Below are 16,687 nucleotides of genomic sequence, written 5' to 3'. Positions count from 1 at the left end.
GTAGGGGGGAGTGCCCCAGCAACCCCTGGAGTGGCACCTCCATGGCGCAGTATAAGGGGAGATGCATGCTCCCGCCACCCTTAGTTCCTTCTTGCCGCCAGTGAAGGTGTGTCGGAACTACTCTGCTCCAGCTTTGCCGTAGCTCGTCCCCAGATCTGCTTGTTCATTCAGTGTTGGTACCTGTAGTTGGTTAGCTGTTTAGTTAGTTCAGTTAGTTAGAGTGCCTGAGCTGGGGCATGCCCCATGCCCTGGGTTTTAAGTCATGTGACACTTGTTTTTGATGGGATGCTCAGGGGTGCCCTGCCAGTTCTCATCAGGGATCCACCCTCAATAAAGCTTCCCTTCTCCAATCGGTTGTGTGCTTTCCTCCTGGAGTGGTTGTGGCTGACCTCAGACCAATGGGTCCTCAACACCATCTCCCGGGGCTACACCCTCCAGTTTACGTCCTCCCCGCCCAACCATCCCCCGCCCCTGTCCCTCTTTGGGGATCCCTCGCACAAAGCTTTGCTCGAGCAGGAGGTGGGGCGGCTCCTGGGCCTAGGAGCAGTGGAACTGGTGCCCAGGGAGTTCAAAGGCAAGGGGTACTACTCCCACTATTTCCTTATCCTGAAGGCCAAAGGAGGACTCAGGCCCATCCTGGATCTGCGAGGTCTGAACCAGTACATGGTGAAGCTGAAGTTCCACATGGTCTCCCTGGCCTCCAACATCCCCTCCCTTGATCCCGGGGACTGGTATGCTGCCATCAATCTGCAGGACCTGTACTTCTATATTCATATATTTGAGGGGCACAGACGCTTCCTCCGTTTTGTGGTGGGGCAGAATCACGACCAATTTACAGTCCTCTGGTTTGGCCTGTCCACTGCCCCCATATATTTACAAAATGTATGTCGGTGGTAGCGGCCTACTTCAGGTGCCGGGGGGGTCCAGATCGTTCCCTATCTGGATGATTGGCTGATCAAGGGCAGCTCCCGGTCGCAGGTGTGGGATCACATGATGCTCCTCCTGTCCACGTGCACCGCTTTCGGCCTGTTGGTATACAACACCAAGTCCACGTTAATCTTGGTTCAATGCATAGAGTTTATCAGGGCACTCCTGGATGCCTCGTTGGCCAGAGCCTCCCTCCCACCGGACAGTTCAAGACCCTGAAGGGGCTCATCGACACGGTCACAAGGTTCCCAGTGACAACAGCCAGAGTGTGTCTCCAGCTCTTGGGTCACATGTCGGCGTGCACGTACGTGGCCTGTCACGCCAGACTCAGGATGAGGCCCCTCCAGCTCTGGTTGGCCTCGGAGTTCTCCCAGGCCAGGGACAGGATGGATAAGGTCCTCACCATACTCGACTCAGTGATCGCCTCCTTATGGTGGTGGTCCGCCCCAAGCAACATGGTTCAAGGGTTCCCGTTCAGGGACAGGGCCCCGTCTCTGGAACTGATTTCCGATGCGTCGGACCTGGGTTGGGGGGGTCCATGTGGGGAACGTTCAGACCCAAGGTCTGTGATCGGCTCAGAATCTGATCCAACACATAAACATCAAGGAACTCAGGGCGGTATGGCTGGCGTGCGTGGCCTTCCGCTTGCACCTGGAGGGCAGGGTGGTCAGGGTCCTCACGGACAACACAGCCTTGATGTTCTATATCAACAGGCAAGGCGGGGCCTGATCCTCTGCCCTCTGCTGTGAAGCCCTCAGGCTGTGAGATTTCTGTATAGCCCATGACATCTACCTAAAAGCTTTCCATTCACCGGGTGCCTGGAACGCACGGGCGGATCGTTTGAGTAGGGACTTCTCCTCTCAGCATGAATGGTCTCTCCACCTGGAAGTGGCTCACAGGCTTTTCCAAGTGTGGGGGACTCCCCAGGTGGACCTGTTTGCGACACAGCAGAACTGGCGCTGTCCCCGGTTCTGCTCCGGGGGGGGCTGGGACGGGGCGCTATCTCCGATGCCTTCCTCCTATCGTGGTCAGGCCAGTTTCTCTATGCCTTCCCCCCATTCCCACTGATCAGCAAGGTCCTGGAAAAAGTAAAGACAGGCAAGGCCTGTGTCCTCCTGATTGCCCCGGCATGGCCCAGGCAACATTGGTATCAGACCCTCATGGGCCTGGTGGTTGCTCCGCCGTGGCAGTTGCTGTTCTGCCCGGACCTGCTCTCCCAGGACCAGGGCCGCCGCCTCCACCCCAGCCTACTGGCTCTCCACCTTATGGCGTGGCTGCTCAATGATTAGGTAGGGAGGAAAGGATGTGCTCAGAAGGGGTTCAACGCTTCCTCCTAGAAAGCAGGCAGCCCTCCCCGCACCGTGCCTGCTTGACAAAGTGGTCCTGGTTCTCCAGATGGGCGGATGAGTGGGGCGTTTCCCTGGTGGCCACCCCAATCCAGCTTATTCTGGACTACCTTCTCCACCTTAGAGCCCAGGGCCTGGCGCCCTCGTCAGTCAGGATGCACCTGGCAGCCATATCGACCTTCCATCTGCCGGTGCAGGGTCACATGGTATTCTCCCATGCTATGACTGGCCAGTTCCTCAAGGGGTTGGACCATATTTTTCTGTATGCTAAGCCCCTGGTCCTGCAGTGGGATCTGAACCCGGTGTTGGCCCGTCTCACGGGGACCCTATTTGAGCCACTGGCCACGTGCTCCTGGTCCCATCTCTCACGGAAAGTGGCCTTCCTGGTCGCGATCACGTCAGCCAGGCGGGTCTCGGAGCTCAGGGCCCTGACCTCCGAGCCTCCATACACGGTTTTTCATAAGGACAACACTTTGCCCACACTTGGCGTTCCTCCTGAAGGTGGTCTCCGCCTATCACATGGGTCAGGACATTTTTCAACCAGTCCTCTGCCCCAAGCCCCACGCGTCCAGTGAGGAGTGCTGACTCCACATGCTCGATGTGCGACGGGCTGTGGCTTTCTACCTCGAGTGGACCAAGCTGTTCAGAAAGTCCTTGCAACTGTTCATCGCCTCAGCTGAGCGGGTGAAAGGTCGGTCGATCTCCACTCAGCGGCTCTCCAACTGGATCACTTCGTGCATCCGTACCTGTTATGACCTGGTGGGTATCCCCCCCGCCACTGATTCTGGAAGCAGATTCGACTCGAGCGCAAGCCATGTTGGCTGTCCTTTTGGCCCACGTCCCCACCCAGGACATTTGTAAGGCTGCCACGTGGTCTTCAGTTCACACGTTCACCTCGCACTATGCGATCATCTCCCAAACCAGGGATGATGCCGGCTTGGGCAGGGCTGTACTCTGTCCTGGGAATTTGTGAACTCCTACCCACCTCCAACAGATATAGCTTGGATTCACCTACTGTGGAATACACATGAGCAATCACTCGAAGAAGAAAAGACAGTTACCTTTTCCATAACTGGTGTTCTTCGAGATGTGTTGCTCATGTTTATTCCACATCCCACCCTCCTTCCCCTCTGCCTGAGTTGTCTGGCAAGAAGGAACTGAGAGCGGGGAAGAGCACAGCTCCCCTGTCAGATTTAAAGGGAAGGGGTTAAAAAGCTCTGATACAGTACTATAAAAACCTCTGACCTGTAAAGTGTTAAGAAGCTCAAGTAACCTGGCTGGCACCTGACCAAAATGACCAATAAGCAGACAAGATACTTTCAAATCTGGGTGGGGGAAAAAAGGTTTTGTCTGTCTGTGTGATGCCTCTGCCCAGGGACAGATCAAGAAAGCAAGCAATTCAACTCCTATAGAGTTAGTAAGTAATCTAGTTAGAAAATGCGTTAGATTTTGCTTTGGTTTTTGACTTGTGAAATTCGCTGTGCTGGAGGGAATGTGTATTTCTGTTGTTGTGTCTTTTTGTAACTTAAGGTTTTGCCTAGAGGGATTCTCTATGTTTTGAATCTGACTGCCTGTGAAATTATCTTCCATTCTAATTTCACAGAGGTGCTTCTTTTACCTTTTTTCTTTCTAATAAAGTTCTGTTTCTTTTAAGAGCCTGACTGATTTCTCTATGATCCTGAGACCCAGGGGTTTGGGTCTGTGATCAGTTTGTAACCAATTGGTTAGGATATTATTTTCAAGCCTCCCCAGGAAAGGGGGTGTAAGGCTTGGGGGAATATTTTGGGGGAATAGGAACTCCAAGTGGTCCTTTCCCTGAGTCTTTGTTAAATCACTTGGTGGTGGCAGCGTACCCCCCAAGGGCAAAAGGTTTGTGCCTTGGGTAAGTTTTACCCTAAGCTGGTAGAAATAAGCTTAGGGGTCTTTCATGCGGGTCCCCACATCTGTACCCTAGAGTTCAGAGTGGGGAGGGAACCCTGACATCCCCTTATACCGCACCATGGAGGCGCCACTCCAGGGGTTGCTGGGGCGTTCCCCCCTACAGGTAATGCGAGGGGAAAAACTTCCGGCACCGGTACATGTGGCGAGCACGCACACCTATTGTGAAATAGACATGAGCAATACATCTTACGGAAAAGGTAATTGTCTTTTATCAGCTGGCATAATGTTATGTTGGCTTCTACTTCTACTTCCTGCCATGTGAGCTTGAGATTTACTAACACATTTAAAAAAACAGCAGTAAATAGCCATTACGCTCTTAAAACAACACCCTGGTGAGCTACTGAGAGAAAAATAGTAGGTTCCGTTCATTTCCATGTCATCGTAAAAAATACAAAAATGATATAATAAGACAAACCTGAATTATATGTAGGATAATGAAGAAGGAACAACAGGTTCTTAAGAGTTCCCTTCTTTTTGGCAGGCAGTATTCCCTTTGTTGGGATTAAGATGGATGCTACGTAAATGACCAATGTTTAAATGAATGGACTGAATAATTTTGGGATTACTGTCTTGTAGAAAAGAGAACTTCAGATCCTTCTGACTGCTACATGTTTAGGTCTCTATTCCTAGAAGGGATTATGGAAATACCAGCAGTAAAAATCCTGGAGCACATTAACTGCAGAATAAAACCCAAACCCAAACCAAACAAAGAAAGAGTGAGATCAATAGTCAAATTTGACCGTAAGCACTACTAGTAGCAGGAAATTAGTGATTTTCAAATTACGCTAAGTAAGAAAACATATAGTGTCGATTGATACTAAACAAGCACATTACCAATGAATTGAAACTAAGGGCACATTTACAGTCCTTGTGAAGCAGCGGTGTGCTGGGTAGTTGGAAAAAGTACACTGCTTGGCAGAATGGTTTGAGGCATTGGTCCACTGAAACGCATAATGCCACCTGGACTCTAGGGAACACTTCAGGAAATGCCCCTTCTTACATCTGTATAAAATGTGTATACAGGGCTCCCCACCACTGCAGTCATCCATGTGTGCAAAAGGGGTGGGGCCAGAGCCCTGTGTATTAGAGATGCCTCCTCTGAGGCTGCTAATGCTGCCCGCAATGCTACCTGCCTTCCACCCTGCCTTCCACTTCCCATACATACTATGATTATGAAGTGGCCTGATGATGATATTATAAAGGGAGAAAGAAAAACTATTTGGGTTTTAAAATATAACTTAAAAATATAACTTTTATTAGTGGGGAAAAAAACAGTTAAAAGTGATCCGTCTAATATGGGCTTTTGTCTAGTGCCCTTCACCACAGTATCTCAGTGCTACTGAAATGCATATCAAATCAATTGTTTATCAGCATTAACAGTAAAGAGTTATTGATGCCTTTTTAAAAATTACCTTGGAAGTCTATAAATATATGAACACAAGTTGTATGAGACATATTACTGTATAATCTCCACCATCAGAATTACCGTGTAAATACACCGTTATAGGCTGTTGAGGAGCATACATTAAGGAAAACATGCCAAAGTATATATTTTTAACAAGAATACAGTTATAAGCATCTGTGTGCCTGCTTGATAGCTATTTAAATGGAGCTATTTAGGTCGCCACAGTGTTTTGAAAGCATTTCCTGACACCTGTGAAGTTGGTAAATATTTCCTGTTTTTGTTGTTGTGTCTGAAGAAAATAGGAATTTTACAGGTTGGAACTGGTCTCTTGACAGAACCCATGATAACTTCCAGTCTGACACTTCCCAATGTGGTTTGCATTGGATTTATGTCTATCTACGCATCTGAGTGAAACTTAGGGCAAAAAAGGGCTTTTGGCAATAAAAGGAGAAAGTACTGAAACATTACTATAGTTAAAATTATTATCTTAAAGATTATACATGTGCATTGTGGCTAAATTCTGTCTATCTTCGTTTTCTTCTCGAAATAGGCAGCATCAGAATTGCAAAACTGCTCCTGTATTCTGGACAACCGCAGACCTGTGCACAACTCACCTGCATAGTTTATTCTTGCCAGGTGTAGAATGGGTGTGTGTCTGGGGCTCTGGCCAGGTGCTAAAACAGTCAGGCCTATCCTGTGTGCACATGGCCACTAGCGTCACCAGGAATTTGGCTTTATATGTCCAGAATATAAATCATTTCATAATCCTGTAACTAATCATGTAACTGCAGGATTTTCAGAGCACATAGAAGGGTCTACCATAAATAAGTATCCCAGTATACAGCTAAAGAGAGACATTTCTTTAACTTTATTAGTATCACATTCTCCCTTTCCTCACTGACCCTGGTAAATAAATTGGAATCCCAAAATATCCACAGCTCAGATTTATTTTCTGGCTTGCTCTTTGCCTTTCAAAGTTTTTACATAAAAATGAAACCTAAATAGATGGCAACACCTAATTATGTTTAGATTCCTAATTTCTTTGCTGCTCAGCACTAACTGCATTATTCAAGAGAGCTTTCCTTTCCTTTCCTTTTCTTTTCTTTCCTTTCCTTGTAGTTTTGAAATATGTCATTCATAAAAACCTTTGCCTTCTGCAAACCCATGGGAAATGGATTTTTTATGTAATAAATTAGGATGAATGAACTCAGATTAATATTACTTGAAAATATTCCACCTTCCCATTAGAGAAACATCTATTTTTGAAGAACAAATAATGAACTGGAATGCTATTGAAATCCAAACACAATATTAGCATGTTCCTGAAAAAATAAAACCAGGTACAATACCAAAGGAGAATTCAAGAAAGCTCTTGCAGCTGAGTCACATTTTCCTGTTTGTTATTTTTAGTTTTCTATTCCTGCTTTTTATTTTGGGCTTCAATTCACTTCCTATCCAGCTTCCCTTTAACTCCTCTATAACTTTTTCTTATATAACATATTTCAAGCATTTGTTGTTGTTTTTTTTTTCCTCAAAGGAAACCCAAATAATGTTTGCCAGTTTCAGGAACTCCTGTTTGTCTTGTCACTCTTTGAGTTCTTGGTTCACTGATACCATTTAGTATGCAGCGTTGTTATAATCTCTGACCCACTAACTCCCCCACTTTTTTTTTGTTCTATGACTACAGAGGTGTTAATGGGCCACTCCATCTTGAATGGTCCCTCAGAATATGTGCAAACTAAACAATTTGTTCCACGTTGAAGTCAGCCGTGGCGCTTGGAGTACCTTTCCCAGACCTGAAGAGGAGTTCTTTGAAGCTTGAAAGCTTGCCTCTCTCACCATCAGAAGTAGGTCCAATAAAAGTTATGACCTCACCCACCTTGTCTCTCTAATAGTATTTCGAAATTTAGCTTCACATTTTTCAACTTTTTAACGTTATAAGGTTCCAAAGGCGTAAAATGGCACTGAATCCAAAGAGAAGTCATATCTGAAATTCAACACTGCCAGTAATTTTGCCAGTTGGAGAAACCAGAGGAATTCTGGTTTGCATTCCAGCAGCAGCACAATGGTTGGCTTCAGCAAAATGTTCAGAAGTAGCGTTTAACAAGGCTATTCATAAAACAATATCAAAACAGAAACTGCAAGATACAAGTGGTAGTAAAACACCAAGGCTTATAAGGTGAATACCCATTAAATACATATAACTTACACCTATTCATAATTTGGGCCCAGATCCTCAAAGTTATTTAGGCCCAACTTCCACTGATTTCAATGGAAGGAGCCTAAATACCTTTGGGGATCTGAGCCAGAATGCAAATAAAAAGGATGCAAATTTTATTATTTTAACCATCTCATAATTTTTAAGACAATCTCCTGAGTTTGGGGACCTGACTCCTGACTTCTGAATGCTTGGGATTAGCAATACTGGTACTATCCAGAGTAAGTATATAAAAAACTTATATGGGTACACCAGAAAAGGGAGAGTGTTTAAAGAGCTTATTTCCCCTATCAGCTCCCCTTAGTGAACCTGCTCAGCTTTGGCTGCCTGCGAAGTGAAAATCCATCAACTTCATGAAAAAACTCGTGCTACTGTATTTTCCACTCCATGCATCTGATGAAGTGGGTTCTAGCCCACAAAAGCTTATGCCCAAATAAATCTGTTAGTCTCTAAGGTGCCACAAGGACTCCTCGTTGTTTTTGTTGATACAGACTAACATGGCTACCACTCTAAAACATGTGATGAAGGCTGACTACTGCTGTCAGCACCATTTACCAGCTCAGAGGGAGCATGCATAGGAGTGGCAGGGGCTTTGCCATGTTGACTACTGTGTACTAGGAAGGGGAAAGCTTGGGCAGGCTGTACCTTTATACAGATACAACCTGCTCCTCAGTCTGTTCCCCCATGTGACATTGGAAGCTTTGGCCTAGATCTTCAAAGGTATTTCGGTTCCTAAATCCCATTGATTTCAGTAGGAATTATGCACCTAAATGTATTTGAGGATTTGGGCCATTATGCTTTGTACAGGCATAATGCCTTCTCCCACCACTCCTGGTGCTCTCCTCTCCCCAGTGCTCCACAGGGCTATAGGGTGACAATGGGAGCAGGAGTGGGCTCAGTCTCTAGCTGCCATTTATGTTATGTTCATATGACATGTAATGTGTTACAAATGGTACCCATGTACAGGGGCCAACATGTGATGGCATTTCAGGCCAAACACTGCCATACATGCAACTTGAACAAAACAACACAATCCTACTGTAGATAAAGTAACAATTAATCAAAACACTGCACGGATGTGTTAAGCTTTAAATAATTAATTACTAGAGAAGGTTGCAAACAACACAAATTATATCCATGTCCAGATCATCTCCAGAGTTTGGGGGTGTTCAGGTCTGCGGCATTGGTTTGACTGTATCTCTAATAATTATAGGGGGTGATAGGTGGGCCGAGGAGCAATGAACTACATTGAAACACACATTTTTGGGCCATCAAATTATCAGTCATGGTTCAGAGGCTTGCAGATTCTCTTTGCTCCTGCCACACTCAAGTGACGTAGTCATTCTCATTCATGACAACTTGTGCATTTTTCTCCCAAGAGGTGATCCCTGTTCTGCATAGACAGTTATGTGGAATGAGAGGGGTGCCCAGATTTTGCCCAGGTGTGTGTGTGGGGGGGGAGGGGGTGGGGGTGAGCAAGCACTGGCAACTTGCTGGGTAAGTTCCCTCAGCAGCACTCAGCTTTAATGTGAAGTTTCAGCAAAGAACTGTTTCAATACAATTGATCAGTTCAGTGAAGAGCACCCGTGCCAGGACCTGTAAGGATTTTCAATACTGAAAAGGGAAATGGCCACATTATAAAATTCAGTACCCACATTTAGTTCACTGGCAACACTTTGGTGGGAAAACATAGAAAAGGTCAAAAATATCCACACAAACCAAAGTTTTACCATCTTCACAATTCCCCATTTTCTATTCCATTTGTGTTTTTAGTTAATTAAGAGGATAGGCCCAATCCTGCTCCCAACAAAGCAAATATCCCATGATTTTGACTGGATCAGCAACAGGCCCTCTACAACAACTGACAATAATAACAATAATGTCAATGGAAGCATGAGGGCTGGGTGAGTGTGAAGTTGTTCAGGAATTTAAATGATTAGAAGTAGTTGGTGAAGGAAATTCAGAAATAAGTCTAGGTTAGTCAGACTCACAAAAGGTAAATGCCATTCATTCGGACACTTCTTAGATGTAAGATCTATTTTATGATCCAGTATGTGTTTGGATATTTTTATTATGAATGTTTTTCAGCCATCCTCTTTCTTTGCAATTACGCACCCTTGTCGTGCTGGGAAAAGACTGTTTTTATTGATTGAAAACATGTTCTCTATTTAGAAAGAGCACACTATATCCTCATTCTGCGTAAACAATATGACCTTCAGGTGGAATGCAGCCAAAGATCTATAAATAGCATCCTTAATGAAGAAGGAGACAGAAGCATTTAGAGTTCAACAGGCTATCCTAGCAAACTAGGGAAAAAGAAAATTAGCTACCTGTAATTCTTGTACTCAGAAAATAATGTTTTATGCTCATGTAGCACTTTTCAACTCAAAGAAATTATAGGGAGATCTATCTAAGCCTTGGTCTACACTAGGAGTTGAGGTCAAATTTAGCAGCATTAAATCAATTTAACCCTGCACCCGTCCGCATGACGAAGCCCTTTTTTTCGATTTAAAGGGCTCTTAAAATCAATTTCCTTACTCCACCCCCAACAAGGGGATTAGTGCCAAAATCAGCCTTGCTGGGTTGAATTTGGGGTACTGTGGACACGATTAGACGGTATTTGCCTCCGGGAGCTATCCCAGAGTGCTCCATTGTGACCGCTCTGGACAGCACTCTCAACTCAGATGCACTGGCCAGGTAGACAGGAAAAGGCCCAAGAACTTTTGAATTTCAATTTCCTGTTTGGCCAGCGTGGCAAGCTGCAGGTGACCATGCAGAGCTCATCAGCAGAGGTGACCAAGATGGAGTCCTAGAATTGCAAAAGAGCTCCAGCATGGACCGAACGGGAGGTACGGGATCCGATCGCTGTATGGGGAGAGGAATCCGTGCTATCAGAACTCCGTTCCAGTTTTCGAAATGCCAAAACATTTGTAAAAGGAAAAGGAGTACTTGTGGCACCTTAGAGACTAACCAATTTATCTGAGCGTAAGCTTTCGTGAGCTACAGCTCACTTCATCGGTTGCATCTGATGAAGTGAGCTTTAGCTCATGAAAGCTTACGCTCAGATAAATTGGTTAGTCTCTAAGGTGCCACAAGTACTCCTTTTCTTTTTGCAAATACAGACTAACACGGCTGCTACTCTGAAACAAAACATTTGTCAAAATCTCCCAGGGCATGAAGGACAGAGGCCATAACAGGGACCCGAAGCAGTGCCGCGTGAAACTTAAGGAGCTGAGGCAAGACTACCAGAAAACCAGAGAGGCGAACGGCCGCTCCGGGTCAGAGACCAAAACATGCCACTTCTCTGATGAGCTGCATGCCATTTTAGGGGGTTCAGCCACCGCTACCCCAGCCGTGTTGTTTGACTCCTTTAATGGAGATGGAGGCAACACAGAAGCAGGTTTTGGGGACGAGGAAGATGATGATGATGAGGTTGTAGATAGCTCACAGCAACCAAGCGGAGAAACCGGTTTTCCTGACAGCCAGGAACCGTTTCTTACCCTGGGCCTGGAGCCAGTACCCCCCGAACCCACCCAAGGCTGCTTCCCGGACCTGCCAGGCGGAGAAGGGACCTCTGGTGAGTGTACCTTTTAAAATACTATACATGGTTTAAAAGCAAGCATGTTTAATGATTCATTTGCCCTGGCATTCGCGGCTCTCCTGGATGTACTCCCAAAGCCTTTGCAAAAGGTTTCTGGGGAGGGCAGCCTTATTCCATCCACCATGGTAGGACACTTTATCACTCCAGGCCAGTAGCACGTACTCAGGACTCATTGTAGAACAAAGCATTGCAGTGTATGTTTGCTGGCGTTCAAACAACATCCGTTCTTTATCTCTCTGTGTTATCCTCAGGAGAGTGATATCATTCAAGGTCACCTGGTTGAAATAGGGTGCTTTTCTTAAGGGGACATTCAGAGGTGCCCATTCCTGCTGGGCTGTTTGCCTGTGGCTGAACAGAAGTGTTCCCCGCTGTTAGCCACGGGGAGGGGGGAGAGGCTAGCCACGCGCTGGGGGGAGGCAAAATGCGACCTTGGAATGAAAGCACATGTGCTATGTATGTAATGTTAACAGCAAGGTTTACCGTGAAAGAGTGTAGCCATTGTTCTAGAAAATGTGCCTTTTTAAATACCACTCTCCCTTTTTTTTTCTCCACCAGCTGCACGTGTTTCAAGGATCCCAGGATCTTCTCCTTCCCAGAGGCTAGCAAAGATTAGAAGGCAAAAAAACACACTTGCGATGAAATGTTCTCTGAGCTCATGCTGTCCTCTCACACTGACAGAGCACAAACGAATGCGTGGAGGCAGACAATGTCAGAGTGCAGGAAAGCATAAAATGACTGGGAGGAGAGGTGGCAGGCTGAAGAGAGTAAGTGGATGTCTGAAGAGACGGCTGAAGCTGAAAGGTGGTGGCAGCATGATGAGAGGAGGCAGGATTCAATGCTGAGGCTGCTGGAGGATCAAAGTAATATGCTCCAGTGTATGATTGAGCTGCAGGAAAGGCAGCAGGAGCACAGACCCGCTACAGCCCCTGTGTAACCAACCACCCTCCTCCCCAAGTTCCATAGCCTCCTCACCCAGACGCCCAAGAACGCGGTGGGGGGGCCTCTGGCCACCCAGCCACTCCACCCCAGAGGATTGCCCAAGCAACAGAAGGCTGGCATTCAATAAGTTTTAAAGTTTTAAACTTTTAAAGTGCTGTGTTGCCTTGTCCTTCCCTACTCCACCACCCCTCCTGGTGCTTCTCTCCTCCACCACCCCTCCTGGGCTACCTTGGTAGATATCCCCCTATTTGTGTGATGAATTAATAAAGAATGTATGAATGTGAAGCAACAATGACTTTATTGCCTCTGCAAGCGGTGATCGAAGGGAGGAGGGGGTGATAGACTTTGGAAGATAGACTTATGGCTGCCTTGCAGGACACCTGCACTGGAAGCCTCAATTCAACCAGGCACTCAAACATGTGGCTTATTTTAAGTAGGAGAATTCTCTCATTGATTTCAATGGGCACATTCTGGACTGGGGTCCTTGCTGGTTCAGGGGCCTAGTTCTTTATATTTAATTTCCTTGGGACTTTTTTTTTTTTTTTTTAAAACGGCAAAGAAAAATAGTGGGTGACTGTGTGTTGCAAGATTCAGATGAGTGCACATTGATATAATTGTGCATGGTCTAACTCAAGTAAACAGAGGGAAAGAGCTCCCCACAAAAAGAATCTAATTAGTTTACAATGTATCTTTACGGGTGGCATGGTAAAGCCCAGGGGCCTTATTTAGTTTCCTCTTCTTGCCTTTCTCTAGTTTAAAGATAAATACAGTCTCTCTACCATTAATTTTATTCTTCCTGCCTGCATTTTTTTTCTAATTCTTATTATAAAAGATCTTCTCATCTCTCCTCTCACCACAACTGTTTTTCCCACAATGTAGTTAAAATTACATAAGAAACCAAAGGCATGTCTTATTTGACTGAGTTTATGTAAGCTGGATCCGTATATGGTTCTTTACCTTGTTACGTTTTACATCCCTTCTCTCTCAATCATTCTCCCAGCAAGGTTTAATTTTCTTTACTACATTTTTTTTTAAATATTACAGTTCTACATTTCCCATTAAGAGTCCATTTCCTTATATTATTCAGAACATGCAATAATGCAAAAGGAAAAGGAAACTAAAGATTCTAAAATAGGGTTTGAAATTGCCCTGCATTTAGCCAGTGGTGAGATGACTGTGTGCCCTCCACCAGTGGTAAAAGATAACACCTAGCTCTTATACAGTACTTTCATCCATAGACCTCAAGGCATATTACATTATCCCCAATTTAAATGGGGGAAAAACTGAGGCACAGGAAGGTGACATGACTAGTTCAAGGTCTCTGAGCAGGCCAGTAGTAAAGCAGAGAATCAAATCAGGACTCCTAAATTATTGTCCAATACTCTATCTACTAGGCAACACTGCCTCCCTTAATTATTAATGAATTATTTGTTAATGAAAGAAACTCAGACGCACATACTTTGCCACAGGGAGGAGGTGGAGGCACCGTACTCTTGGTAATTTAATATGACTGAACAAAGCATTGCAGAATATGATGCAGGGAACAATTCCTCATTGACAGAGGCATAGACTAGATGTCTCAATACAGTAATGTGAACTCATGATCCTGGTGCAATCATTCATTCGTGACCTGGTTTTAATTGTCATGCTCACTCTTTCCTATAGCCTTTCCCCTGGTATGTTTCATTTGTTTACCTTTGTTAAATATCACAGTCCAAATTTTCAAAAGTGACTTCGGGTACTTAATTTGAGAGTCCTTAAAGGGGCCTAATTTTCCAAGGACAAGGGTTCGGCATTCTAAAAATCAGACCCCTTTAAAAAAAACAAAACAAAACAGGAGTACTTGTGGCACCTTCAAGACTAACAAATGTATTACAGCATAAGCTTTCGTGGGCTACAGCCCGCTTCATGGGATGCATAGAATGGAACATATAGTAAGAAGATTAATACACACACACACACGGTGGAAGTTGCCATACAAACTGTAAGAGGCTGAGACCCCTTTAAGGTGCTTCAGCGAGGGCACCTCAAAATGGCACTCAAAATTAGTCATTCTTGAAAATTTAGGCCTACATATTTATATATTCAGGATTATTCTTCCCAAGGCAAAATGGGCCTGTACAATGCTTAGCCAATTACATTTCCATGGAAGCCAATGGGATGTTTGTCTGAGTAAGGACTGCAACACTGGGCCCTCAGGAAGGTTTTGGTGCCAAGTTTCCAAGGAGTAGCTGAAAAGGTCTCATCTTTCTCCACCATCGTGCCTTCATGAAAGGTAAATATTTTTCTTTCTGACTTACATACTGCAGTGCTTTGAAATGTCTTCATCAGTCACACAGTTGTGTCCTCATGATTGAAATGAATTACTCAGTTTAAGTTTCTATTTGTATGACAGTCTATTAATAAAAGTACATTAAAACCCCTTTTTAAAAACAATCACCCAGTGTAAAGCTAACAGTAAACCCACCCATGTTCACAACCTTTACTTACTGTTGGGTTTATTAAGACGATACATAGTTTTCTAAAAAGAAACTTCCTTCTGTCTTACAAGATTTAGCATTATAAATATAGGTGTTAGGGCTGCGGAATATTTTTAGGGTTATTTTCCTCAAGACAAAATGGGCCCATTCCAGAATTTGTAAATGTAGGAGAGGAGTCCGAGCCATAGAATTCACATTTACATCCATACAAGATTTAGGGGGGGAAAGCTAGACCAGCTAATCCCAGCAACCACTTCATTCCTGCCTCTGTCTTGTTTATCAAGGTGAAACTCTTCACCTTTCTGGACCTACCTTGCTCAGCGCTCTCTGACCTTTGCACTTGCCCTACACCTTCATTCCACAAAATGCACCTGCCTTGGTGTCTCTTTGTTCCCTTCTTCCACTCCTGACTCCACACTTAGGCAGTAGCCAGTATAGTTTTCCCTAAGCCTATGCCTTAAATTTGCTCTCTCATTGCTTCCAAATCTCTCCTGAAAACTCACTTCTGGTATCCCAGCTTGTGAAAGGTGTGTGTGTGTACACGTTTAAACACAGGGGTCAAATTAGGCAGGCTTGTGGGGACTTGGAAACTAACAATTATGTCTTAAATCTGCCATCTTTTGCTTCAGAAGAAAAGTTTTCATTTAAACAGCCAGAAACAAGGAATCGGTGAAGTGTGAATTTCCCCACGTTGATCGAAGTGGGGTGTTAATGCCTAAATCTAATCATCATAATTTAAATGTAAACATTAACTCAGAGGCAGATTAAGGTCTCCTGGGGCCATAGGCCAGAGCAAGTATGTGTGTGGGGGGGAGGGGGGAGAAAAGACAGCGCCAGAACCTTGGCCCCATCCCATCTCTTCTGCCTGCAGCCCTACCTCCATTCTGCCCCTTCCCCCATGGCCCTGCCCACGACCCTGCCCCATTCCACCCCTTCCCCCATGGCCCTGCTTGCTCCTTTTTGCCCCCCGTCCCCTGTTGTGGCCCTGAGACCGAAGAAGCTCTGTGCCCCCCCTGCAGCAGAGAGTGAGAGCTCCTTCAGCCCTGGGGATGCGGCAGGGGGAGATTTTTCTGGGAGCCCCAAATTGCCTGGGACCCCTGGGCACAGGCCCTGCATGTGGTAATCCACCACGGTATTGACAATTTCGTTGCTGATCAAAGCAGGCAAGAAAGGAGAGGGCAATCATATTATGAAGATCTATGCTATCTGCTGTGAATGGCATCAGCTGACTGAGGGGAAATTACTTCCTTCCCCCTCCCCCGCCCCAGTATAACTCTGATTAAACAAAAAAAAAGGGGGGGGGGTGAATAAAGGAATCCTGAATATGTGCATATGCCTGAGTATCACTGTTACCCATGTTCTTCCTCTTTCCGCCACCTTTTCTGTGCCCCCCTCCCTCCTCTAGTTATGATCCTCAGTTTGTGTCATGTCCCATTTAGAAGGTACGCTCTGCAGGGAAAGCATTACAAACCTGATTTTTCATTCCACTTACCAGTTTTACTCCAGAGTAATGCCATTTACTGCAGAGAAATTGCTCCACCTTTAGACTGGTGTCAATGAGAGGCAAATCAGGCTCTCTCCCTCAGCGTGTTTTGTGAGGTGCTTAGCACATTTTGGGGTGCGCCAATCCCAAGGCATCAATAAAGGCAATTTGATACTTGCTTGGTGGAACTCTCAGGCCTGAAGCTGCAAGGTGCTGAGCACTTCCTAAGTGCCCAGCACCATCAATTCCCAGTGAAGTCAGTGGAGGTTGGGGGGTGCAGCTGAATGCTTACCAGGATGTGCTCGGCAACTTGCAGGACTGGGCTCTCAGTGGTGACTGTAATACAA

This window comes from Natator depressus, chromosome 5 (genome assembly GCF_965152275.1).
Source record: "Natator depressus isolate rNatDep1 chromosome 5, rNatDep2.hap1, whole genome shotgun sequence".
Lineage (NCBI taxonomy): Eukaryota > Metazoa > Chordata > Testudines > Cheloniidae > Natator > Natator depressus.
The sequence above is the reverse complement of the archived record's forward strand: the minus strand, read 5'-3'. Positions refer to the sequence as shown.